Source organism: Acipenser ruthenus, chromosome 55 (genome assembly GCF_902713425.1).
Source record: "Acipenser ruthenus chromosome 55, fAciRut3.2 maternal haplotype, whole genome shotgun sequence".
Taxonomy (NCBI): domain Eukaryota; kingdom Metazoa; phylum Chordata; class Actinopteri; order Acipenseriformes; family Acipenseridae; genus Acipenser; species Acipenser ruthenus.
Genome location: NC_081243.1, coordinates 5,669,124 through 5,696,791, shown reverse-complemented (window position 1 = coordinate 5,696,791; position 27,668 = coordinate 5,669,124). Strand labels below are relative to the sequence as shown.

At 40.0% G+C, this 27,668-nt stretch overlaps 1 pseudogene; it reads left to right on the top strand.

Annotated features, from left to right (window-relative positions):
- The first annotated feature begins 1,243 nt into the window (after window positions 1–1,243).
- Window positions 1,244–27,136, top strand: LOC117401650 (sestrin-2-like; annotated as a pseudogene).
- The last annotated feature ends 532 nt before the right edge of the window (window positions 27,137–27,668 follow it).

The window sequence follows — 27,668 nt, the reverse complement described above, 5'->3', positions numbered from 1 at the left end:
AATAAATGCGTTTAAAAGTCAGATGTGGGAAAGGGATAGTCTATATCTGAAATCACAGGGGAAAGATGGACATGTTATGGATCCTAATGGAGTAAATGTTGGCTTCTCCATTCCTGATAACAGTGACAGACAAAAGTGGCATTTCATTCGAAGCGAAGTCGGTCTTAAAAATCCTTCGTTACTGCACTGCCAACCAGATCGAGATGGACTTGAAAGATATTTTGTAAAAATTGAGCAGCACCCATGTCATTTGATGACACAGATTGAATGTGGAGACGTGAATCTGCATGCCTATAATGAGGAGAAAGTTCAGGATCAACTGTGGCTTCAGGAAGGAGCTCATATCCTCAATGCTAACAATTACCTAGCTCTCAGTATCAAAAACCCTAAAATACCAAATGCATTATCTGTATCATTAAAGACAAAGTACAGCTACGAACATTATCAGATGTGGGAAAGACATGAACATCTGATTAAGTCTCAATTTAAAGATGCGTCGTTGGCTCTGGGTTATTATATAGATAGCCTACAAATGCATGAAATTGATAGCACAGATGCACAGAAATGGACCTGGCTTCTTTTAAAAGATGTTATAGCAGATAACAAATTATTAAGATGTTCACGTTGTTATGATAAAGCTGAAGAGAAAGCAGCAATGGTTATGGGATTTATACCAGTTGTTTCTTTATTTTACAACCTTATCCGAGCTGCAGTATATGCAGGGAAAGGGTGTAATGATGTGGCTATAGAGAGCCTTCAGGGTGCAGCAATTGATATTGCAATGGATCTGGGCATTTTGGTAACAGGAGGTGCTCTTTCTGCTGTAGCTTATGGAGCAAAAACAGGATTTAAATTTGGGGTAAAAGCTGGGGTTAAAGCTATAGGTAAAGCCATAAGGGCTTCTGTCAAACTACCAGTACTTGCAATGAAGATGAAAATGAAAATAGCGATACAACAAGGTATAAAAACAACAATTAAGAAGTCTATTGGCCAAACAATAAAAACAGCATATCTGACAGCGAAAAACACTGTCAAATTAATTAAGCAAGTTTCATTGAAAACAGGAAAAGTTTTAAAGCAAATCCCCCAAAAGAGTGTCAAGATTGGGAAAACTTTGAAGAAACAGATTAAAGATGTGTCTGGCAGCAAGATGTTTAAAAAGACAAAGAAATTGTTAAATGTAAAGAATTTTAAAAGGACAGGTATAATCGCAGGACAAAATGTAAAGAAAACATCGAAAAAAATGGCAGGGAAACTGAAAGAAATGGGAAATAAATTGGCATCCAAAGCTGAGAAGCAAGTGAAGCGATTGGATGACATTGAACATGGAAAAGTTAAGAGCACCAAGATTCGATGCAAACGTATGCTTGTACATTGTCCAACTGGATTTTCAACTGATCCTGAAATTAAAAACAAATTTTCAAGAATTAAGGCGCAAGGAAAAATAGATTTTCCAGAAGTTCAGAACTCACGTCAACATGTCTATCTGTATATCGAAAATAAAGATGATGAATTAGTGAAGGTCTTTGGGACAGATATATCAACGTCTAAAAAACAAAATCTACATACTGAACAAGCACTGGATAACAATGCACTAGAAATACTAAAAAGACAAGAAAACACCAAAAAAACGGTATATTGGTATAGTTTAAACACTCCTTGTCAAACTCCTACTAAAAATAATCAACAAAAGCCATGTTTTCAATTTATTATTGACACATGTAAGGAGTGGTATAATAGTCAGAGGATGAAATGTGTGGTGGGATTTGACAAGTGGTATGCAACTCAAGATAAGTCTTTAAAACAAGATATGTATAAAATCTATACGTCTCCAGATCAGAATACAAATGCTAAACTCATAGACTTTCAAAGAGACTATATAAAAACCATGGATGATAATCTAAAACAAGGCATACCTTTATACACTGAAAACATTGTCAGTGGATTTGTTGATAAAAATAAAAGTAAATTAAAAAGTATACTGAAACAAACAAAAGTAAAAGATACAGATATCCTGTGGGAACATTTGAAAGTGTTTTGCAGAGACCATCTAGCTAAACTAAATATAATCAGTCAAGCAAAGTGCAATTTAGTTCAAGACCTTAAACAGGAAATCACTGAGAAAATGTTAGAAGATTACATGCCTGACTATTTAGAACAAACATTGGGATTGCAAAAAGTAAAACAAACGAGAACATTGATTAAAACAAATGAAGAGGCTTTGGAGAAAGGTCGAATGCTAATGAATAATCCTGACAATGTTTTTCAAAGAGCCTTTATAGATGAATGGAATAAATCTATTTGGCAAAATACTGTCGAGGAATCTTTTGATAAAATAATAAATAAAAATCTTTACGAACAATTCCTCAAAACGCAGGACCAAAACACCTTCAGTGACTTCCTAAAATTTGTTAATCTTACAGAATAAAGAGGTCTGATCAGTCACATTACCTTTCTTGTGTTTTAGATTATTAATACTTCCCCCCAGATCTTTGTATTAGGAATATTGTTAGTTGGAAATTGCTTTCTGACTTCTTATATTTTGAATGAAAGGGTTTTATTAATGAGATATTGCTATCAGTTGTGCACATGTATCCCCCTTAATTAAATAGGTGTGTAACCTTGGATTAATGAGTCTTAAACTTTTTAAAAATGTCTTTATGTGTTCTAACCGTGAACTTCCATGTGACGAAAGGCCAAAAATTACTCTGGCTATTTTAACCCTCTATTGCAGGTAACAATTGTTGCTCAGGTAGCTTCAATTCTGGAATTGCTGAATTTCTGCATGGAATTATTTAGACTTATCTGGAAGTAAGAGCTACTTCCAGATAAGTCTAAATCCTTCCATCCATAACCCTAACCCATAACTGTTTAATCCTTTAGAAGGTCACTGTGGTAAGCTAGAGCCTAACCCGGCTGGCACAGGGCACAAGGTGGGACTAAGTCCATCGCAGGGAACCATACACACACAAGCACACACTCACACAGAGAGCAATTTAGAGTGACCAATCAACCTGAACAGCATCTTTGGACTGTGGGAGGACACCGGAGTACCCAGAGAAAACCCATGCGAACATGGGGAGAACATGTAAGTCTAAATCAATAAAGGGCATTATTTTTGTAAGTTCCCAATTGAACTAACACTTCATAATATATTTATAAATATATATAATATATTTTGGTAATAGCTTCCCAAAAATGCTAAGATTTTTTTTTCTCTCGACCATACAGTATAAATATTTTATAATGCATGCTATAGAAGGTTAAACTAATACAAACAGCTCCCCCTAGTGGTCATCATTATCTCAGTGTCATTGAACAGATTGGAAGGGAAAATATTAGCTGAGAAACTTGATTAATATAGTGATAATTCTTAAAGAATCATTAGTATAGAAGTGTTCAGATGGAGAATTATTGATAGAGTGTGAGATGTAAACTCTTTAATACAAATAAATTTATTCTGAGCGAAAATGGTAATGGAGCAATTGAATGTTTTTTTTTTGTTCAAATTTCACTTTTTACTATGTTTTATTGTGTTTACACTGTCTTGAGCTGTGCTAATTACATGATGTGAAAGTTAAATAATACAAAAATAGGCCTTACCTCTTTCCTCTCTGAATACATGCACAGAATACACATTCAGTAATGTTATAATTAACCAACTTTCATTTTATCCATGGAAACAGTCTCCATGACAGTTATCTAAACTTCTAAATCTAAACTTTAGTTTTCTCTTCATAATTACAGTATTAAGGGTACTACCTAATAATCTTAGCAATAACATACATTTTCTCATTTAACTCAATTCTAACCACATATTTCAATTCTAACTAAATATTTACAGGTTTTTTTACACTTAGAATGACATTTTCAGTGTTTATATTTTTTACTATCATTTAGTAATCATTTTTCCATTAATGGGTTTTAGATCATAAAGTACTAGAGCTTTTTTAAAGGTGCTTTGTGTTCCTAATGTTTATTTCTTCGATTATATCTGCTTATGAGACATGTAATGTAAGATTGTGTTGAAATGCTGAGTGATGCACTGAGTAACTATTGACTATTGACAGTTACTAATCACTGACTGTTATCCTTAGTTATTGATGATTTATTGACTGCCTCTGTGATCTTTTGTTATTAAATCATTTTAATGTGTAATAGTTGTAAAAACAAGTGATTTGTACCATGTATTACATTTTGTATTACCTTTTTATATTTTTCTTTTGATTTACTGTATGTGTCTTAAATAAAGCTTTGCTGAACATGTATTATTATGGTTATCATTTCTTTCAATTTAGGTTTTTAAGAGACATTTTGGAGGTGTTTTCTTATTTGATGAATTAAAAGATGCATTTGATTTCAAAACATTATAAGGAGTATTGTGAGACTTCAGTGGTAGGTAGGCAATTCCATTCCTATATTGCAGTGCTTCTCCAACCCTGGTCCTGGAGAGCCCCCCCTGTCCAATATATTGTGTCTCCAACCCTGGTCCTGGAGAGCCCCCCCCCCTTTCCAATACAGTGTGTCTCCAACCCTGGTCCTGGAGAGGCCCCCCCCCCCCATCCAATACAGTGTGTCTCCAACCCTGTTCTTGGAGAGCACCCCTGCCCCCCCCCCCCCCTGTCTAATACAGTGTGTCTCCAACCCTGGTCCTGGAGAGCATCTCTCCCCATCCAATACAGTGTTTCTCCAACCCTGGTCCTGGTTCATGAGAAGCCAGCTAATAGTATATTTTAAGCGATATTTCATAAAGATTAGAGGTGTTGTGTGTTGCTACAAACGCACAGGCTGATTATTAGTGTGCCACTGACAGCACTGCACTTTTTTATTTTATTTTTTGTATTAAATTTGTACCTTTAAGCTCAAAGTCACAGCCCGCCTATGTAATGAATAATACCAGCGTGGTTTCTATAAATAGACGCTGCACTTGCGATTGGCTATTGTATTCAGAAGCCAACCAATCAAACACAGAACCGGTTTTGTCGCAATGTATCCTAGGAATTGTAGTCATTTCCAGTGAGTTGAGATGTTTGATTAGGTTGGGGAAGGCTCGAATTAAAAACTACAATTCCCGTAAACGCTAAGAGCCCATTTCCTGACCAAATGGCCTGATTACAGGTCTTGACATAAGTTGCATCAGCTGTGCCTTTCTGACTGAGAATATAACCGCATTTTGTGTTCATATTTAGAATGGTGTGTTTTTGCTTTTGAGACCAGTAAAAAATGGGAGTCGAGCCCAGCTGACTCGGCCTTGTTTGAGCCCGTGTGGGACTGGAGCAAATTCGTCCGGAATTGCCCTTTCGGTGATATCAAGGAGAAAACAACACAGCTTCTCCGAATAGCACAGGTGAGAATATACCTTGGAAAGCAGATTAGAATTCAAATCTTTACCTAACTCCAGTCGACAAATTGAATTATCGTTCTGCTGTCAAATAATTTGATTAACTTCAATAATTTGATTAACTTATTCGAATATTACATTTTTGTCTTTCATGCCTCGTTCTGATCTTGTAATGTGATTTTCCTGACTCGGATTTCGCTTTCACTTGGCTTAAATGTTAATGCTGCTGGCTGATCGTGAATGTGTGTAATGTAACTCGATCTGCAGCAAACTGTATTTCTATGGCTGTGAATGATGTGTGAAACGGCAGTTTACGTATGTGAATATTGCTGGACGCGGTGTACGTGCGACTCGTGCTAGCTTTAATTTAGAAAAAACAATTATGTGAACAAAAATCATTTTCCCAGGCACATTTGCAAGTTAAAACGAATGTTCTCCACCGTAGCACACCAGTGTAAGAAATTCGAACAAAGTATAAGTATAGCATTCAAACAAACCCTTGATAAATTTACAGTACAGTAATACGGAAAACCGAAATAGGAAATTGTAAAACAATAAAATCAAGCAAAAGAAGAGTTCCCTCTGGCAAATGCAGGGTATGCAAAATGACCTTGGTAAACTTTAAAGCGATTTATTTGTCCTTTTAAAACCCATTAACAAAACACTAAAACACAGACACGTTCTCTTATTTATTCCAACGTTGTTGTTTAAGTTTATACAAATATAAACCAACGTATTTAACCAGCCTAAAAAGACAGGGCAAAAGTGTATACTATGACATTTGGATGATCTCTGTGATCACAGCCTGTTGATTGACTGTGTGGAGGGGGCGTGGTGTGTGGGTGGAGTTGTAAAGGTACTGTACTGTAGGTGATTTCCAATTAAGTCAATTCCTAAAAAGAAAGAAAGTCTTTCTCAGTGTTAATATTTGTAATTCCTTGCCATTTTGTTAATTGAATCTAAACAAATTAAAATATATTTTGAAGCCTTCAAGTTATCTTCCCACAAAGCTGATACAATTAGTCATTTTACATGCAAATTCTGGTACAAATTTATACAGTTTGGGTTTTTACTGGCTGGAGCAATCTAGATAAAATACTTGTGTCAAATGTTTTGAATGCATGTATTTGCATTTAAATGCATTTGAAAGCAAATGGGGATCCAATAAATGATTGCGTTTAGATGCTTTAAATGCCTTTGATATCCATGTCTAGTACCTGCCTGCTTGCTCAAGAGTACTGACGTTATTGTATTTTGTATTTTCCTCTTAAATTGTATTGTAATTATTTTATGTATTTTTGGTATTCAACTGTAAGTCGGGATGAGGAATGGCTGTGGAATGATCCTCTGTCAGTCTGCATATGTGAATTCCCTCCCCCCTCCCTCTCTCCTCCCTCTCTCCTCCCTCCCCAGGCTATGAGATTGCTTGTTCAAACACAGGCTTTGAGATTGCTTGTTCAAATCCAAGAAAGAAAGTGGATGGCTTGACAGCTTGAAGCACTTTGTTTCAGAGGACACTTGAGTGCGCTTGTCTGTCTGTCTTCACCTCTCCCAAATCACTGTGGGAGTTGCAGTGGTCTTCAATATAATTGGCAATTCTAAATTTAGACTAATTGGTAATAATTGATCCAATTAAGTAATTTAGAGCACAGTTGGAACAAAAGCTAGGAGGGACACCACTGGCCTTCCAGGACCAGGATTCCTCACCCCTGGTCTAAGTACATGTTGTACTGTATCTAAAAAGTTCCTCTTTTGTTGAATACAGTAGTTGTGGGTCAGGGTGTACTACCTTCTTCCATACTGACGTTTTAAATGACTACTATTTCTTTGTACTATTATTTTTAATGAAGGAGTTCTTTTTTTGTAATCAGGGATGAACAAAATGTTCTATCCTTGCAGAGTTAAGAGGTCTGTACTGTTCAGTTTTTTTTTTTTTTACATTTCACTCGCTGACTTCAATTTGATCTTTATTTAAAGGGGAATTCAAGTTTTTGTGTGTGTGTGTTACATATTCCCATATGGTGCTAGTGAAATCTGAATTGGCTAGCCATAGCTGTCAGATTCTTGTTTTGTTTTTGATATGTACCGCGTGTGTGCGCGCTGTCTACTGTACTTTACCCTAGTTCTGTGTTATTTTCATCAGTACTGTATTTTGTTTTACTGGTTGCATTGTGGTGGCACAGTGGTGTAGTGGTTAGCGATGCTGCCTCACAGCGCCAGGGTCCTAGGTTCAAATTCGACCGAGGGGGTCTGTCTGTGTGGAGTTTGCATGTTCTCCCCAATGGGTTCGTGTGGGTTTTCTCTGGGTACTCCGGTTTCCCCCACGTCCAAAGACATGCTGTTCTGGTAGACTGGTTACTCTAAATTACCCTCTGTGTGTGTGTGTGCGTGGTGCCCTGTGATGGACTGGCGTCCTGTCCAGGGTGTAGTCCTCCCTTGCGCCCGGTGTATGCCACGTTAGGCTCTGGCTCACTGCGACCCTTTAAATGATTAAGCGGTTGATGATGGATGGATGGTTGCATTGTAGAAACACAAGCCATTTTACAAACAGACAGTGTTAATGTTTTTTTTTTTAACCAAGAAAAAATACTGACCACTTTTTTACACTATTAAATACATTTTAGTTTACTACAGTACTTTGTTTCCAAGACGGCTTCACATGTACCCTTCAGAAGAAATTCAGAACTACATTTTCCATCCTCCTCCTGCTCACGTGTGTATCATGGAGGTGATGGGAAATGTAGTGAAGCCATCTTTGAAACAAAGCACTATAAACTGCAATTTATTTAATAGTGTAAAAAAGTGGTCAGGATGTCAAATACACAAAAACAATACACACACCTTACTTAAACACTTGTAATAGCAACATATGGGAACATGTAACACACACAAAAACAACTTGAGTTCTTCTTTAAAATGTGTAAGTGAACAAGGGGTGAAAGTTCATAGTTTTTTTCTGCTATCAGCAGACACCCTTATCCAGTGTGACTTACAATTGTTACAATTATATCACATTATCTTTTACATACAATTACCCATTTATACTGTGTGGTTTTTACTGGAGCAATCTAGGTAAAGTACCTTGCTTAAGGGTACAGCAGCAGTGTCCCCCACCTGGGATTGAACCCACGACGAGTCCAAAGCCTTAACCACTACTCTACACTGCTGCCCAATATATATACATTTGGAATCGCCAATTGTTTTACCCCCATTTTCTCCCCAATTTGGAATAACCAATTGTTTTTAAGACCTGTCTCCGCACTGCTGTGACTCGACTAGGACAGGGGGAGACAGACAAACACACTCAAGCTTTAGTCCTCTGAATCATGCTTCAAGTTATCAAGCCGTCCGCTTTCTTTCTTTCTTTCACACTGCAAGCCCACAGTGAAGCCAACCAGACCTGTGACGCCATCAGAGGACTAACGCAGATCTAGTTACAACACAGCCGGCTTTGCAGGCGCCTGGCCACCCACAGGAGTCGCTGGTTCGCAGTGGTGAGACGGGGATTAACCAGCCGACTAGAACCCTCCCCAACAAGGCGGCTCTTGGCCAATTGTGTGCTGCCCCCTAGGAACCCCCTGGGAGCTCCCTGCTACAGCTGGAAATGGCATAGCTTGATTTGGAACCAGTGACCTCCGGGCTATAATAGCCCTGCACTCCAGTGCACCACTTGGGAGCCCCTAATTGAACTCTTAAGTTAAGCTGTTTAGCTTAGAAAAAGTTGCAGATTTCAATACAATAAAATACCAATTTTAATAGGTAACATGAAAAATAACCAAGTCTTTTTAAATAATACAGTATAGTGCTTCACAGCCCTACTGATCCATTCATTCATCCATCCATTATCATAACCGCTTATTCCTTTAGAGGGTCAAGGTGAGCAGCCCTAATAATGAATGCAGCGATCCCTGGTAACTCTTTTACGAGATTAACCTGCACATGTTCACAATGTGTCGTGTGTGTGTCTTGAGTCGCTGTGTATTGCGCTCGGTCGCCCCATATTGAATTTTCACCTTATTCCATTGACGAAACAAACTCGCACTCCACAACCTCGCGACGAGACCTTTGAAGCGATACGTGCAGAAACCAAAAGAATGTGAAATGCAACATGTGTCACTTAAATTGGAAAGAGGGTTTATAAAACAAATAATTCAAAGCTGGACATCAAAGCCAGCCTGAGCCGGGAACAGGAGTACGCTGCATTCTTTTAAGTGAAGAAATAGTGCTTGTATTTTATCTTAAAGTTCTTTTGATCATCGTTTTCAATATAGATATAAATCACACTTTCATTAAGTACATTTTGTAATTTATTTTAAGACTCTGGATTAGCTATTGGCATTTAAACTTTTGTGTGTGTGTATACAAAACACTGAAAAATACCGGGTAGTTAGCCAATACAGTAACGTAAGGTTGCCTAAATTTATGAACAGTGTGTAAAGTACGTGCGGGTACATTAACCCATTACATCTCAGCGCTGGTATTTGCGTGCGGGTAAGTTACAAATTATTTGGAATATTACTGTTAAGTACAATGTACTCAAATTGATTCGTGTAAACAATGATTCAATTGTAAACAATTTGTTTGCATTAATTAACACTGTCGGGTAGCAGTGTGGAGTAGTGGTTAGGGCTCTGGACTTTCGACCAGAGGGTCTTGTGTGGGTTCAATCCCAGGTGGGGGACACTGCTGCTGTACCCTTGAGCAAGGTACTTTACCTAGATTGCTCCAGTAAAAACCCAACTGTATAAATGGGTAATTGTATGTAAAAAAAATGTTGTGATATATTGTAATTGTAAGTCAACCTGGATAAGGGCGTCTGCTAAGAAATTAATAATAATAATTAACTGTTGTATTTATTTTTTAAAGTCGATTTCTGTAACCGTATCGCTTTATTTAAATGTTGTTTAAACCATTTGAAATACTCAAACGACCTAGTTTTCATTTTGCCCTATATCAAAAATAAAACCATACATCTACGCGTCCCATCTTTGGGATGGTTTATGGAGGAACAGCTCATAAATCACATACATTATTAGAAAAAAGTTTTTTATGCTAGTTTTTGTTTAGCTACAAATGTTTCAAATATTTGCAACTGAATTGAAGTGTTTGTTTGGTTACATAGAGCAATACCGAACTGCATGTATTGCTTGGTTCTTTGTGTTTAAGGATTGTATAATAATCTAATTTACTTTGGCTAGCGCTTTTTTCCAAAGCGTGACTTTTAGTCAGTTTACGTACAAATTACCCATTTTTTTTTTTTTTAAATAAATTTAGTCGTTGCCAATTATCTTTTTTTATTATTTTCTCCCAATTTGGAATGGTCAATTATTTTATTACGGTCGGCTCACCGCTACCACCCCTGCACTGACTTGGGAGGGTGAAGATGAACACAGGCTGTCCTCCAAAGCGTGTGCCGTCAAGCCGACCGCTTTTTTTCACACTGCAGACTCACCATGCAGCCACCCAAGAGCTACACCGTCGGAGGACGACGCAGCTCTCGGGCAGCTACAGGCAAGCCCACAGGCGCCCGGCCAGAATACAGGGGTCGCTGGTGCGCGGTGAGCCAAGGACACCCTGACCGACCTAACCCTCCCTCCCCCCGGGCGACGCTCAGCCAATTGTGCGTCGCCCCTTGGAAGCTCCCGTCCTCGATCGGCAAAGGAATAGCCTGGATTCGAACTCGCGACTTGCAGACTATAGAGCGCATCCTGCACTCACGTGGAGCGCCTTTACTGGATGCGCCACTCGGGAGCCCCAATGACCCATTTCTACATTTGGGTACCATTTTGGTACAGTTTACTGAAGAAATTGATAAAGTATGTGTATGCTGGTTTTTGTTCCAACTACTAAATTGAAAACGTAATTTTAAATAATTTGCCTAATCAGAGCTTTGTAATTATTTTAAACAGATTTCAAGATGCATATAAAATTGTCAGTCTAAATTGCCCTGTGTGTGTGGTGCCCTGCGATGGACTGGCGTACTGTCCGGGGTGTGGTCCTGCCTTGCGCACTGTGTGTGCCAGGTTGGGCTCCGGCTCACTGCGAACCTGTAAAGGATTGAGCGGTTAATGATAATGGATGGATATAAAATTATAAGGATCTTAAACAACATTTTACAAACGGAACAGTTCAAATTATTTATTCACTTAAAGGAGAACTTGTTGTTTTTTGTGTTATATGTCCCCATATGTTGTTACAACTGTAAGTAAGATGTTATTATCTTTTTATATACCCTGACCACTTTTCCACCTTTTAGTTTCTAAGATGGCTTTCCAAATGTACCCTTCAGAAGAACTTCAGAACTACACTTCCTATCACCCCATCACGGATACATGAGGATTATGGGGAATGTAGTTCTCAAAGTTCTTCTGAAGGGTACATTTGGAAAGCGTGGAGAACCACAGAGCCTCTCCAGCGCCAGCGTGGAGAAGCACAGAGCCTCTCCAGAGCCAGCGTGGAGAAGCACAGAGCCTCTCCAGAGCCAGCGTGGAGAAGCACAGAGCCTCTCCAGCGCCAGCGTGGAGAAGCACAGAGCCTCTCCAGCGCCAGCGTGGAGAAGCACAGAGCCTCTCCAGCGCCAGCGTGGAGAAGCACAGAGCCTCTCCAGCGCCAGCGTGGAGAAGCACAGAGCCTCTCCAGCGCCAGCGTGGAGAAGCACCGAGCCTCTCCAGCGCCAGCGTGGAGAAGCACCGAGCCTCTCCAGCGCCAGCGTGGAGAAGCACCGAGCCTCTCCAGCGCCAGCGTGGAGAAGCACCGAGCCTCTCCAGCGCCAGCGTGGAGAAGCACCGAGCCTCTCCAGCGCCAGCGTGGAGAAGCACCGAGCCTCTCCAGCGCCAGCGTGGAGAAGCACCGAGCCTCTCCAGCGCCAGCGTGGAGAAGCACCGAGCCTCTCCAGAGCCAGCGTTGAGAACCACCGAGCCTCTCCAGAGCCAGCGTTGAGAACCACAGAGCCTCTCCAGAGCCAGCGTTGAGGACCACTAGAATAGGGGGCTTAGCCCAGGATTGGTAACCCCTACTCTCAAGTAACATAAAGGGGAAACAGAATTTTAAATGTAGGTATTTCCTGGTGTATTTTTCTCATAGTTTGTTCTTTATTTTTGTGATTTGGTGTTGGGATGGGGTGACGGGATGTCCTGTTTTGGAAGGTCCCTATCAATCTCTCTCAGCCTTGCTTTGCTGTCTGTCTTTCCACAGGAAGAGACTCTGACACTTGCTCCTGGAGTTTTATTGTAACTTTGTTGGTAGTAACTCTTCTTGTTGTGAGAATGAAAGTGATTTGTAATCTGAAACCTTGTGAACAGACTTTGGGGTCAATTCTTTTATATTCAATTCCAATCACAATCACAGTTCCCCTTTAATCAGTTCCAATCATTTTACAACAAAGGCTTTATTATTTAGCAGCCAACAAATACTGTATAACTAAGATATTCAAACCTGCTCCAGGAGTACCACTACCCTGCTGGTTTTTGTTCCAACTGAGCTCTTAATCAACTAATAATTTGCCTGATCAAAGATTTTTAATTATTTTAAAGAGTTGGACATTTCAAGATATGTATTCAGTTGTATAAGGAACTTGTAAATTCAATTTTTTTTAAACATTAAAGGTCAAATTAAGCCAATTATTAGTTCAATTAGGGTTCAATGAAGTAATTGGGAGCTCAGTTGGAACAAAAACCAGCAGGACCAGGGTTGAGAACCACTGCTGTATACAAGCTAATAATGAATAGGCTATGTCAGCTTGTATATCCAGATAATAAAGCCCTATAGCAGAGGTGGGGAACTCTGGTCCTGGAGGGCCCGTGGTGTCCCTCTTGGCTTTTGTTCTAACCGTATCCTAATTACTTAAGTTGACTAATTATTGGTTCAATTAAGTCGTTAAGGGGACAGTTGGAACAAAAACCAGGAGGGACACCACCAGCCCTCCAGGAACAGGATTCCCCACCCCTGCCTTGTGGCATAAAGACTATTGGCTGGTTTCACAGACCCCGATTAGCACTAATCTTGACTACTCTGTGTTAATTTAGGTTAGGAAATCCTAGATTGGTGCTAGTCAGGGTCTGTGAAACCAGCCCTATGTCATAGAACAGTAATAATAATAATAATAATAATAATAATAATAATAATAATAACAGGAATTGGAATGAATTCAAAGGGAATGGGGACTGGAATTGAAAAATGGCTTTAGGGGAACTCAGGTTGTCTTTGTGTTTGTGTGTGTTAGGCCTACATGTTCCCATATGTTGCTACAACTGTTTAAGGTGTGTTTTGTTTTTTATTTATTTATTGATACCACTTTTTTACACTATTAGATTGCAGTTTAAAGTCCTCTGTTTCCAAGATGGCTTCACATGCAGCCTTTAGAACTTCAGAACTACATTTCTCATCGTCCTCCCGCTAATGTATCTATAATGGGAGTGATGGGAAATGTAGTTCTTCTGAAGTCTACATGTGAAGAAATCATGCATACAGAAGAGCACTGTAGACTGCAATGTAATAGTGTAAAAAAGTGGTCAGGATATAAAAATAAACAAACACACACAATACACACACACAAAAAACAGTCAAAAGCAGGGAGGGACACCACCTCCAAGACAAGGGTCCTCCACCCCTTCTTTCGACATATGAAAAGTCATGGAGGGCAGTTCATTGCAAATGACCCCGTTCCAACAGATACGCATTTGCTTGAGAAATGTTGAGCCATTTTAAATCTGAGCAGCAACAGGTCACCTGTGAGTGGCAGGCTGGAGACCCTCAAGTGTGTTTGGAGTTGCACCTCCGACCGTGGCTGTGACGTCCAATGGGTTCAGTGTCCTTGAAACAAAATCCTCAGTAGCAACAAGAGACTGAGCTACAATCACTCCCCACCAACGCATAGGTGTCTTTTACAATGCCTGAGTAATATGTGCTTACATTTCGGTGCACCGGTGTCAATTGGACTTGTCATAGTCTGCGAATATAAGTTGAGTTGTATTTTTGAGATCTTACTTTGAAGAAAAACCCTGGCTGATATTCAGAGCAATATGCTATCAGGGATGGGAGGCAAACTGTGTAATGCAGGGGTGGGGACATGTTCCTTGTTAATAATTGATCCAATTAAGTAATTTAGGACACAGAACAAAAACCAGGAGGGACACCACCAGCCCTCCAGGACCAGAGTTCCCCACCATTGCTTTAGTGTATTCTTACGGCTTGGTGTTTGTGTATATGCTGATTTGCGAGGAGTCTTCTGAGATTTAATGCCAGGAACCAGATTTCTGTCTCTCAGTGCTCCAGGCTTCCTGCCAGTAGTTTTTTCTAGTGGAGTTTTACTTTGAAAATGAGAAACAGGCATGTGTTCAACACTTCCTCTCAGCAGACTGACTTGATTGTTTGTTTGCAGAGCAATTGTTTTTCCCTTTGTTCTGGTTTTTATTGATCATATTCACAGCAGTTTAAATATTTGTATAGATGGCTGTGTAAAGTTGTACATTGTGTTCTACTTATCCAACTCTGGTACGTGTTAAGAACATTTTGAATGCTGTTTTGGAGCAGCAAGTCGTTTCTTGTTAAGGGTTGAGTGCTTGGTTGTGTCCTCAAAAGTCAGCTGTTGGTTAATCTTGACAAAAAGTCCCATCTCCCTACCTTCTCTCACTCATACAACCACTCAGTGCATGTTACATCAGTTGTATGCACCCTGTACAGCTCCAGCTCAGAGTGGCATGACTGTGTTTAATGGACTTTCCTTCTATAATGAATAGTGCTAAAGAACATGGAAGTCTGAAAGCAGCATTTTGTTATGTATGTATTTCATTCATATTATATAGCACTTTGGTGCTTTACAGAAAACATCAAACATAATACACATACAATTACAAAATAATAGACTTATGTTAGAATATGCTTCTATTTGTATATTTAAAAAAATAGTATAACAAGATACACATATACATAACATATTAAACCAGTGACACGGGATATTAAATAAATACAATAAATACAAAACTATACTGAAAAGGTTTTCTTACATAAATTAGTTTTCAATCTCGATTTTAAAATTGATTTAGAAAATTTTAAAATAAAATTCTTCAATGAAAGCAGGCAGAGCATTCAATGTTGTATGAGCCTTACAAGAAGAGGCCCTTCCTCCTGTGATTCATATTTACTCTTGAAATAACCAAGAGCCCTGAATTCTGAGATCTAGGAGTACGTTTAGGAGTGTATGGGATCAACGTAATTAACTGGGTGCTAATCCATTAAGGGCTTTAAGTTAAAAGTAAAATACATTCTAAACTGCACGGGAAGCCAGTGTAAGGAAGCCAAGACAGGAGTAATATGTTCAGCTTTTCTGGTCTTGGTTAAAATTCTTGCAGCAGTATTCAGAATAAGCTGCAAGCGAGAGACCAAATACTCCAGAATCTCAGAAAAAAAGTGCATTACGATAGTTACTTGATGAAACAAAGGCACGCAGAAATAATAAATCTGGGCGGTTCCGTGGGTGTCATACGGGACATTCAGACAGCTTTTTGGTTTCTGTATCAAAAACTGCTTTTAAATGAGTCAAAATATGTTTGACAAAGTATATTACCAATGTAAACTAAGAGTATTAAACATTAAAGAATATGTGATATATATAAGAATATATTTATTAAAATGTAGTGTCGCACTGAAACCTGTCTCATACGACTCCCTACATTTTAATAAATATTTCATAGTACTGACCACATATTCTTTAATGATTAATACCCTTGGTTTACACTGGTAATAAAAAAACATTTTTTACTTCAATTTCAAAGCAATTTTTGATACAGAAACCAAAAACCTGTCTGAATGAATGTCCCGTATGAGACACACGGAATCACCCATCTAAGTTCAGCTGTATTTCTCAAATGAAAAAAAGATTCTTTAGTAATTGTTTGTCGTCTCTCCCCAGGAGCGAGGGGTCCAGATCCCACGGCCACTGGGCAGGGGTCCCAGCTTCTTCATCCCCAGCACAGGAGGTGAGTGCTCCTTAACCTGATAGGATTGATTTAGCACAGCTCTAACCCCGTGTGACAGGAACGGCTGAGCGATGACGTCAGGCAGCAACACACTGACACCAAACAAGTACTGCAGTTCAAAGGCTTGCACCAGTTTAATTCAAGTAATAACAAAAATAAATATTTGAACAAAAAGAAACTTGCTCACAGAGCGAAAATAAATATTTAAACAAAACAAATCTTGAACACAAAATAATATACAGGTCAGGCTGGGCAGTCGCTGTCACTGTATATTAAATAAAGTCTCGGTTTTTCTCTTGCTCCTCTCACTCGCTCTGTCCTCTCGTACACCCACCCTGAGTGCAGAGAGCTGCCGGTTTTTATGCAGGTGACCATCTCCCAATTAGCAACAAATTAAATCACTTAATTCGGGAGATGGCCACCTTCTGCATGAGGTTTATTAATTATTCCTGGCAGCGAACGAGCACCAATCTCGCCTCTGCCAGAACACGTTTTAAAATAAACAAATAACAAACACGGCCCTCGCCGTCATTTACACACAATAACTAACATACAGAAATAATATCAGAACACACGGCGCTCGCCGTCATTTACACACAATAACTAACATACAGAAATAATATCAGAACACACGGCGCTCGCCGTCATTTACACACAATAACTAACATACAGAAATAATATCAGAACACACGGCGCTCGCCGTCATTTACACACAATAACTAACATACAGAAATAATATCAGAACACACGGCGCTCGCCGTCATTTACACACAATAACTAACATACAGAAATAATATCAGAACACATGGCACCTCGCCAGCATAAATATAATAATACATAAACAAACAAACAAACACACACAAAATAACACGGGCAGAGGGGGAAACCCTGTTCTAAAAATAAACACACATTTACACAGCAGGGCTCTCTATCGCCCTGCTACACCCCCTCACCTGTCTGCTGCTTTTTATTCCAACCAAGCTCTCGATTACTTAATTGAACACTCAATTGAACAAATAATTTGCTTAATTTGAAGTTGGAAATTTCAAGTTCCTTTGTACCATTTTATATTTAACTTGAAATCTCCCATCTGTCTGTTTTAAAATAATTTAAGGGTTCAGATTAACTAAATTTAACTAACAGTTTGCTTAGACTTTTTCAATTGTTTAGCACAGAAAGTCAGAGATTTCAAGTTCCTTATACAATTTTATACATAACTTGAAATCAACAATTAGGGGTGGGACGGTATGAAATCTAATTTAAAAAATACTGCGTAGGTTATCGTAATATTACGGTATTCATTTATTCGCACTTGTACCACAACAAACTAAGTGATGTATAATAATGATACTGCTGCACTATACAAGAGGTTGTGTCTGTGTTTAATTTACCAAAGCAAATGACACTAGTTAATTTTTTTTAATGATTTTGTATGTGTCGCGTAATCATAAGCGTACTATTTTGAAGTTCTACTCGCTGATCTTACTTTGGAAATGTCTGTATAAATTATGGGTCGCTCCTTGAGGTGGCTAAAGAGATTTGAGGTGTTCCCTCCTTGAGCTACGACTGCCCGTCTGCAGATTCTACAAAGAAATAAACTAGCAATGCACCCTGGGAACAATGACGTCATTACAGTATTGACGGTATCACATTTTTTGGTGGATGGTTTAATAATTTCATAGTCTAAACCGTGATATACCGGTACACCTGTATACCGTCCCACCCACCCCAATCACAAAGCTGTGATTATGAATGTAGTTTTTTAAATTGAGGGTTCAGTTAAAATTGAGAGCTCGGTTGGAACAAAAACCAGCAGGTGAGGGTTGAGGCTCCAGGACCAGGCTTGAGAACCACTGCACTAGACCCTCCTCAGCTGTGATCTCTGGCACACTTCATGCTCCTCTGGGCAATGCTGTTTGACTGCCTCTCTGAGTCACAGGTGTATGGTGACACAGTGTTCAGGAATGCAGTTTCACAATCCCTTGCCCTGCAGCAAGCGTGGGACAGCGTTTCAGAAGAAAGAGGAGCATCCATAGGGTTTCTGTTTGTCATGTTTTATTTTCCATCCCTCTGCCTCCCTTTAAACCTTAATAGTTATTATTATTACACAAAACACAGACCCTCTCCGCATCCAGTAAAAGCATTTGCATGAGTGCAGGATGCGCCCTACAGCCCGAAAGGAGATCGCTGGTTCCAGTCTGGGCTAGTCCACTGTCAGCTGTGGCCGAGTTCCCAGGAGGTGCCCAGGGTGTTCCCCGGGGTGCGGTGCACAATTTGCCGAGCCTGAGCCGCTCGGGTGGGGAGGGATCTAGTTGGCTGGTTAATCCTTGTCTCACCACTGCAGTGCACCAGCGACTCCTGTGGTTGGCCAGTCGTCTGTCTGCAAGCCGGCTGCACTTTCACCTGATCGGTGGTGTTCTCCGACACGATAGGTCTCGTGGCTTAGCTGTGGATATAGATATACAGACGTGCTCAAATTTGTTGGTACCCTTACAGCTCATTGAAATAATGCTTCATTCCTCCTGAAAAGTGATAAAATTAAAAGCTATTTTATCATGTATACTTGCATGCCTTTGGTATGTCATAGAATAAAGCAAAGAAGCTGTGAAAAGAGATGAATTATTGCTTATTCTACAAAGATATTCTAAAATGGCCTGGACACATTTGTTGGTACCCCTTAGAAAAGATAATAAATAATTGGATTATAGTGATATTTCAAACTAATTAGTTTAATTCAACTAATCCTTCTGGGAGAATGTCCTTTGGACAGATGAGTCAAAACTGGAGCTTTTTGGCAAGTCACATCAGCTCTATGTTCACAGACGAAAAAATGAAGCTTTCAAAGAAAAGAACACCATGCCTACAGTGAAACATGGAGGAGGCTCGGTTATGTTTTGGGGCTGCTTTGCTGCGCCTGGCACAGGGTGCCTTGAATCTGTGCAGGGCACAATGAAATCTCAAGACTATCAAGGCATTCTGGAGCGAAACGTACTGCCCAGTGTCAGAAAGCTCTGTCTCAGTCGCAGGTCATGGATCCTCCAACAGGATAATGACCCAAAACACACAGCTAAAAGCACCCAAGAATGGATAAGAACAAAACATTGAACTATTCTGAAGTGGCCTTCTATGAGTCCTGATCTGAATCCTATCGAACATCTATGGAAAGAGCTGAAACTTGCAGTCTGGAGAAGGCACCCATCAAACCTGAGACAGCTGGAGCAGTTTGCTCAGGAAGAGTGGGCCAAACTACCTGTTAACAGGTGCAGAAGTCTCACTGAGAGCTACAGAAAACATTTGATTGCAGTGATTGCCTCTAAAGGTTGTGCAACAAAATATTAGGTTAGCGGTCCCATCATTTTTGTCCATGCCATTTTCATTTGTTTTCTTATTTACAATATTATGTTGAATAAAAAATCAAAAGCAAAGTCTGATTTCTATTAAATATGGAATAAACAATGGTGGATGCCAATTACTTTAGTCAGTTTCAAGTTATTTCAGGGAAAATTGTGCATTCTTCTTTTTTTGTGAAGGGGTACCAACAAATTTGAGCACGTCTGTATATATATATATATATAGGAAGCAAGTTTATATAAAACAGTGTTTACTAATCTTGGTCCTGGGGACCCACTGTCTGCTGGTTTTGATTGTTACATTTAATTAAGTTCTCAAAAGTACTTCCGAGTCCTTCAGTTAGCATCTTTCAGGTCAAACTTTTCCAGATGAAAAGTCTCTCTACTTTATTATTAGTATTATATTTTTGAAGCTTTCTTGTGCTTTTAAATATAAATGCAAATCCGTATTTCAGAATATTCAAATACCAAGTAAGATGCAAATAGTTCAGCAGACTACATTTAAATGTATTTAACCCCAAGTCTGTCTCCAACTGTTTAGAGCAATTAAAAAGCTCTGATAAGGCAAATGTGTTAGTTAAATTGAGGGTTCTAAGCAATTCACTGCTGTCTCACAGCTCCAGGTTTCTGGGTTCGTTTCCGGCCTCAGTGGTCTGTCTGTGTGGAGTCTGCATGTTCTCCCCAATGTGTTTGCATTGTGGGTTTTCTCTGGGTACTCCGGTTTCCTTCCACAGTCCAAAGACATGCTGTCCAGGGTGTAGTTTTATTAATTTAGTAATTCAGAGTTAGGTTGAAACAAAACTAGCAGGACAGTGGGTCCCCAGGACCAGGGTTGAGAACATGTTCTATGCTGTGGAGCTGATGTCTGTTTTTCAGTTTTGAATGTAAAATAAAGTGAATATAAAGAGTCTCTGTGTGTTCAGATGGTGGAGGAGGGAGTTGCCCAACAAGAACAGCGGGTCTTGATTGAAGCCTTCGTCTCATTTAGCCGGCGGGATAACGTCACCATGGTGATGGGGCTATACCCAGAGTACCTGGGCTGCTTCCTGCGCACTCAGAGCTGCCTGCTGCAGACGGACGGAGCCCTGCCCTTCTCATAGAGGCACTACATCGCTATAATGGTGAGTGCACTGCAAGCTTGGCCATTTCAACAACTTCTATTGGTGTCAAGTTTTGTTTTAGTTTTTTGTGGTTTTATCTGGTCACGTGACCACAAAATATTAGGGAGGGGAACCGGGAGGGGAACACAGGGAAATTTTGGAGTTTTTTTTTCTCGTTGTTTCAAGACAAGTAACTCCTGCACGTAGCGACGAAAAAACATTTTCCCCATGCTGTGTGTATCAAGTATACGCAGGTCAGTGGTATTTTATTATAGTGAACCCACATGCATTCTCATTTCTCTCCTTCATCAGAACGATGACAATAAGAACATTAGAAATTTCAAAACGAGGAAAGGCCTTTCGGCCCACTTCTGCTCGTCCGCTAGATTGCTTATATGATCCGTTAGCACTCAGGAGAGGAAAAACAAAACCCCCAGTTTATTAGGGGAAATAAAACCTCTGGGGATCCATGGCTAAGTGGACCACCCTTCCTCCAGGCAGGTAATCAAAATGTCTTATTGTACAGAGGTTATAATGATAATACTGCTCATGACAGTATCCAGTCTCTTCTTGATGGATCCCAGAGTTTCAACTTCAATGTGTTGCAATTCATGTTGCCTCAAGTGTTGGACTCGCTGCGTTTTTCGTCCAGAAATCAAACCCATTTTGATTTTTGCAGTATTTCTCGCAGAGATTACTCTCCAGTGTGAATGGTAGCATTTAATTCAAATGGTTCTATTTTTCACAACGAAAAATGCCGCAACTAAACGCTGTACTGTGTTTTGCACTTTACATTGTTTTTTCTTAGTATTTGGACCTGTGAATCTGACTGTTGTAGCAAGATATGGGAACTTGTAAAACACACACACACATGCTAACAACTTGAGATCCTTTTCGAAACTTACAAGGTCTCTCCTCCTCTCTCTCTCCTAGGTTGTGGCTCGTCACCAGTGTATGTACTTGGTCCAGCTCCATGTATCTCAGTTCTTGCAGGTGGGGGATCCTCAGTGGCTGGGCGGTCTCTCCAGAGCCTCCCAAAAACTGCACAACCTCAACAAGCTGCTGGCACACCGGCCCTGGCTTATCACCAAGGAGCACATGGAGGTGAGTGCCCCCCGCAGGACAGAACAGGGCAGGGCAGGAACTGACTGCAAAACTGCCCCCAACAACCCAACAAACCAAGTTTACATTTACATCAAAACTACAGAAGTAGTTCAGGAAACGTTTTGAACAGTCATTGTTCAAAACGATGGGAGACTACATTTGGGGGCTGATTCGTGAAAGTGATTTACAGTATAATCGTAAATCTCGAAAAACTACTCACTTCTAAATCTTTTGTAGTCATTTTTGTATTACTTTAGTATAAATACATGTTAATTTGGATTCATATGTTGTTTTTTTCTGACTTTATGTGAACGAAAAGACACAAATTCGCCCGTTTTCTCATTGGAAATAGGTACATTTCAAAATATCACTGTCCTGGTCACAAAAGCAAAGTTTGTGGGGAATAATAGCCATGTTCTATACTTTTGAGGCATAAGCAATTAGGAAATAACACTTACTACCCAGGAACAGAAAATGTCTTGCATAGTGTAATTAATAGTATCTAAAATAAAATTAAAAAAAAACATCAATTTACCAAAAACAGTGAAAATGGATTTAGAGCATTCTGGAATGAAGCTCTTCAATTGTTAAAGGTTCAGAGAAAACACAGAGAGCAGCACAGATGAGATGAAAACCAGAAACTCTTCCTCCCTGTAGCTTTTAAAGAGCAGCCAATCAGGAATATTCACAGTGAATATAGTGAATGCCAACCTCGCACCTCAAGATTGATTTGATCAATTGACATTCTTATCCACTCTTTAACAATGGAGTCATTAAGGAGAACTAGAAAACCTGCGGGACTGTGGATCGCATTGGCCTTCATCACTGATTTGAAGTGATTATTATTTAAGCCGCCTCCTCCTCCTCCTCCTCCTCCTCCTCCTCCTCACCAGGCATCACCAGATCTCATTGACTCCATCACTGACAGGTCCATAGGCAACTAGACAACTAATATGACATTTCTATTGTGTTACAACACTGATGGCCAATGAGATCCACAGTACAGCAGGTTTTCTAGTTCTAGTTGATGCCTTCATTGTTTAAACAAGAAGCAAATTGGTTTCAAATAAGTTTAAAGAGATCACAGGATGATCAAAAATAGACGCACAAAGCATCAAGCCCTAACTATTGGAATCCCACTGTTGGTAATGTGGGTGTTTTTCTCACTCCTGCTGGTGGAGATGTATGAAGTTTTGAGTTTTTATTTTTTATCATCCTGTGATGTCTCTTTAAACAGATTTTGAGACGATTCCTCGCTTTCTTTCTTAATCAAACTCTAACTCCAAAGGAAGAAGTTCCTTCTTTTTTATACTTTTTTTTTCTCTTGACTTTATTTTAAATTCAAACAATTTAACAAACAACATTGTGCATTGATCGCATCTCATTCCAAACCTGCATTTTGTTCTGGCGTCAGTCTAATCATTGCAGAATTCAGTTTATTATTTTCCACACTGCTTTAAGCCCTATTCGCATAGGACTAAAAATCACCAGATTTTCAGTTGGCTCTGGAATTTGTACTGGAATCAGCGGTGAAATTTAGTCCCGTGCGAATCATTCATTTAGTTTTACCCCCAGCAGTCCTCCGCTTGTTTTACAGGGCATCGGGACCTCCTGTAAAATTTCAAACTCACTGTCGTGTGTCTTTTTAGTCCTGTGTGAACCGACCATGTCAGTGTTATGTTAAAATTAATAATATTTCTGGGTTATTCGCTTGAATGCTTAAGAGAAGACTATAAATACTAGAGAGTTGAAAAATAGATGCTGCAGAGTGTTTCGATCTTCACTGCACTGGTAAATGAGGTGATTAATTTTTTTTATTTTTTAATGTAGTAATTTTTTTATTGTGATTCAGTTTATTGTTCACAGATCACGTGCAAAAGCACTAACCCAGGTCACAATTTTGCATTTAATTAAAATGTTACCAACTTCTGTAGTCCACATCTGGGAGGTTACTGGACCTCCTCTGTTTCTGACCAACTCTGAGGACCCTCTGTTTTTTAATCCTGTGCACACGGTACTTTAGTTAGTTTCTAGGAGTGCTAGAAGTTTGTTTTCTCTTGCTAATTCAAACAATGTTTGTCTTATCTAGTATGCAGATACGGCTGAACAACTATTAATTAAGGTTTAAAGGGATGAAAACACAAAGTCCTTACTGTAATGTATTGTCACTGTGTGTTGTGGGTTTGTCTCCCCCTGTTGGTTGTGTAGATGACAGCAAATGGCCCCCTCCTGCCAGTGTGTCCCGCTTTGTGGAGGACCCTGATTTCGGGTACGAAGATTTCACCCGGCGGGGAGAACTACCTTCCGAGCACAGGTACTGCAACTAACAAACGCACAAGCAAGCCAGCATTGCTGTGTCTGTATTGTCTTATTCTGGTCTTTCGTAGTACAGTCATAGCATTTACATGCAGGCAGTATTGTGAATACCTGAGTATTGTGAATACAATATTGTTTACATGAGTGTAGGAATAGCTATTCCAAATGGATTCCACTACGTTTATTTGATGTTTCTTTAACAGTGCAACACGTACTACACACATGCGCACACAGCAATAAAACAAATATTTATATATAGGACCTATATCATTATTCAATGCATACAGCACATCAGCAGCAACAGCTAAAATACTTTGTGTGCTGCTTCATTATGTAAAAATATAAACTCACTGAAGAAGAATACTGTATGTGAGTGGTAATAGCAGCCTATTGTACAAATTAGGAAGATATCGCGTAGTCGGCAACTAGTTTGGCATCATAAAGGTACTGTGAATACATTTGTGCAGAGTCTTTGCAAAAGCTTTGTTCAGCAGACGAGCCGTCGTCTTATAAAAGTACGAGGAGATGAAGCAATGCGTATACTATAAGGGGAAGGCTTTGAATTCTGCTTTGGACTGCCACAGGTAAAACACAGTAAAAAAAAAAAATAAAACTGGTATTCTGAATAATGTGTTTACAAAGGCTAATATTCCCTATGCGATGGGGGGATTCCAGATTATATATTCGTAATCATGCTATTCGGAATACGGCCAGATTTCGGAATACATATTCGGAATACCCTGTTTACATGGTGTGAAATTACTATTCAGAATACTCGGCATTCACAATACTGCCTGCATGTAAATGCATGCAATGCAAGTATCTAGTTCATATATTTTCTTTGTGTCATTTATCTTTGTACCTAGTCTTCACTCTGCTCCTTGCTGGTCTATGCTGGAGTCTTCACTCTGTGTTCACTCTGCTCTGCTCTGCTCTGTACAGGATTACTCCTGGGAGGATCACGGCTACTCTCTGATGAACCGGCTCTATCCAGACATGGGGCAGCTGTTGGATGAGAAGTTCCAGACTGTCTACAACCTCACCTACAAAACCATGGCCATGCACAGCTGAGTCGACACCAACATGCTGCGCGAAGCTGTGTGGAACTACATCCACTGTGTCTTCGGAATCCGGTGAGGGAGAGGAGAGAGGCTAGGAGGAGGGGGCTGGGGAGAGGTGCTAACTGGAGAGAGATGGAAAGCACGGGGTGGCCAAGCCTGGTCCTGGAGAACCTCAGGGTCTTCTGGTTTTTGTTTTCCTGAGTTTGTTAGGCAGTAGGGTTTGACTAGCTCAGTGATAAAAGAGAAAGAAGGGAAAGAAAACGCTAGACTGCAGTGTGGAAGCCAGTGGTACTTAATTGAACACTTAATCAAACTAATAATTTGCGTAATCATCCATGCATCCATTATCATAACCGCTTAATCCTTTAGAGGGTCACGGTGACCTGGAGCCTAACCCGGCTGGCACAGGGCGCAAGGCGGGACTATACCCTGGATGAGACGCCGGTCCATCGCAGAGCACCACACACACACACACACACACACTCACACACTCACACAGAGGGCAATTTCGAGTGACCAATCAACCTGAACAGCATGTCTTTGGACTGTGGGAGGAAAACTAAGTACCCGGGGAAAACCCACAATGCGAACACATTGGGGAGAACATGCAAACTCCACAAAGACAGACCCTTGATGCCAGAATCGTACCCAGGACCCTGGAGCTGTGAGTCAGAGAATATGATGAATACACTTCTAATTTATATAATATTAGTGTTTATTAGGGATTTTAATTCTGTGTGTCTGCAATTCATGCTGAATTCCATATGAACTCATTCTGTACTTCAGCATGACGAAATAATAATAATACGAATTCATCATGAATACTTTTATTATTATTATTATTATTTCTTAGCAGACGCCCCTCTTATCCAGGGCAGCAATTACCCATTTATACAGTTGGGTTTTTACTGGAGCAATCTTGTTAAAGTGCCTTGCTCAAGGGTACAGCAGCAGTGTCCACCACCTGGGATTGAACCCACACAAGACCATCCAGTCAGGAGTTTAGAGCCCTAACCACTAATCCACACTGCTACCCTGATACTAATGATAATAAAAATAATTAATACACTTCTAATTTCTTATAATATTAGTGTTGTTAATTCTGGGATTGTAATTCTGTGTGTGTGATTGTATATTTCAGGTCCATGTGAACTTGTTGCTCTTGGAAGCCCGAATGCAAGCAGCCTTGCTGTACACACTGAGAGCGATTACTCGCTACATGACGTGACCCGCCCACCAATCATACGCCCATGTGACTTGACACACCCCCTCCCTTAACCAATTGCACCCCACATGACTTAACACGCCTCCCATTCATCAGCCTATCGCATAATACATGGCACTCCCCCACAACCCATCACACACTACATTACATGACTTGACACTCCCCCTGCTCTGCGATAATCAGACACTACATGATGTGACACGCCCCCACTTGCCCCTCCCTTGCTTTTACTGCTGAGACTGCCCAGTTAAACACCAACAGCAGACCAGAGACATCTTCTATAGACTTCAAAAGAAACACACTGGAAGACTTATACATGTTCAGAATACATGCTATATATCAGGGCAGTGTGCGTGCCTCTCAGTGTGTGACCCTATCCCACAGTCTACTAAGTGTTAGGAAAGCTGTGCTCCGCTCAGTGCTGTTGAAAAAATCATTTCAGCTGCGATGAAACTCCTATAGACTCTGATCCTGTGTAATAATATTGAGAAACTATCGACTGCCCAGACAGAGAGGAATCGCCTCGCTCTGCACCAAAGCTGTTCCATCAGAGGGAAACGAAACAAAATCCTTCATATTTTTCTTCTTATTTCAGTATTTAAAACCTCTTACGCCCCGCCTGTCCCGCGGGCGGAACATGGTACTGCAATTACACATTATATTTCATAAATCATTTGTAATATTATTACAAAAGCAAAAGAGAAAAAAAAGCTGATTCAACATCAAAATCGTTGTTTTCCTACCGTCAAACAGCGAAGGAATTTTTCGAATCCGTCATTTCACCGCTGAGATATCCCCTTGGCAATGTGACTTTTATCACATGCTTCTACAACAGCTGCAATCGACTAGCTGTGCGTTTTGCTGCTCTGGTCTTACAGCTGTCTGATGATGGTGAAACCTCCCTGATTACGTTGTAGGGGAGGTCACAAGCTGTCCAATGATACCTTGACTTTGTTTGTAGCCCAATCCATTACAGAGTAATCGATCTGCGCAGTAAACATACCCCTATCTATTGCAACCGAGTGCGCAGCGGTACGCACAACGGATCACGGTTTTATAATATTTTCTGATCATTTTTCAATTTATAAAATTTGTAAAATCGAACAAAATGTCGAGCAGTGTTCCAAAGCATCCTAAACAAAGTAGATTCAGTCTTTCTGAAGTTTTGGAAGAGATGGATAGGAGTGAAAGTGAT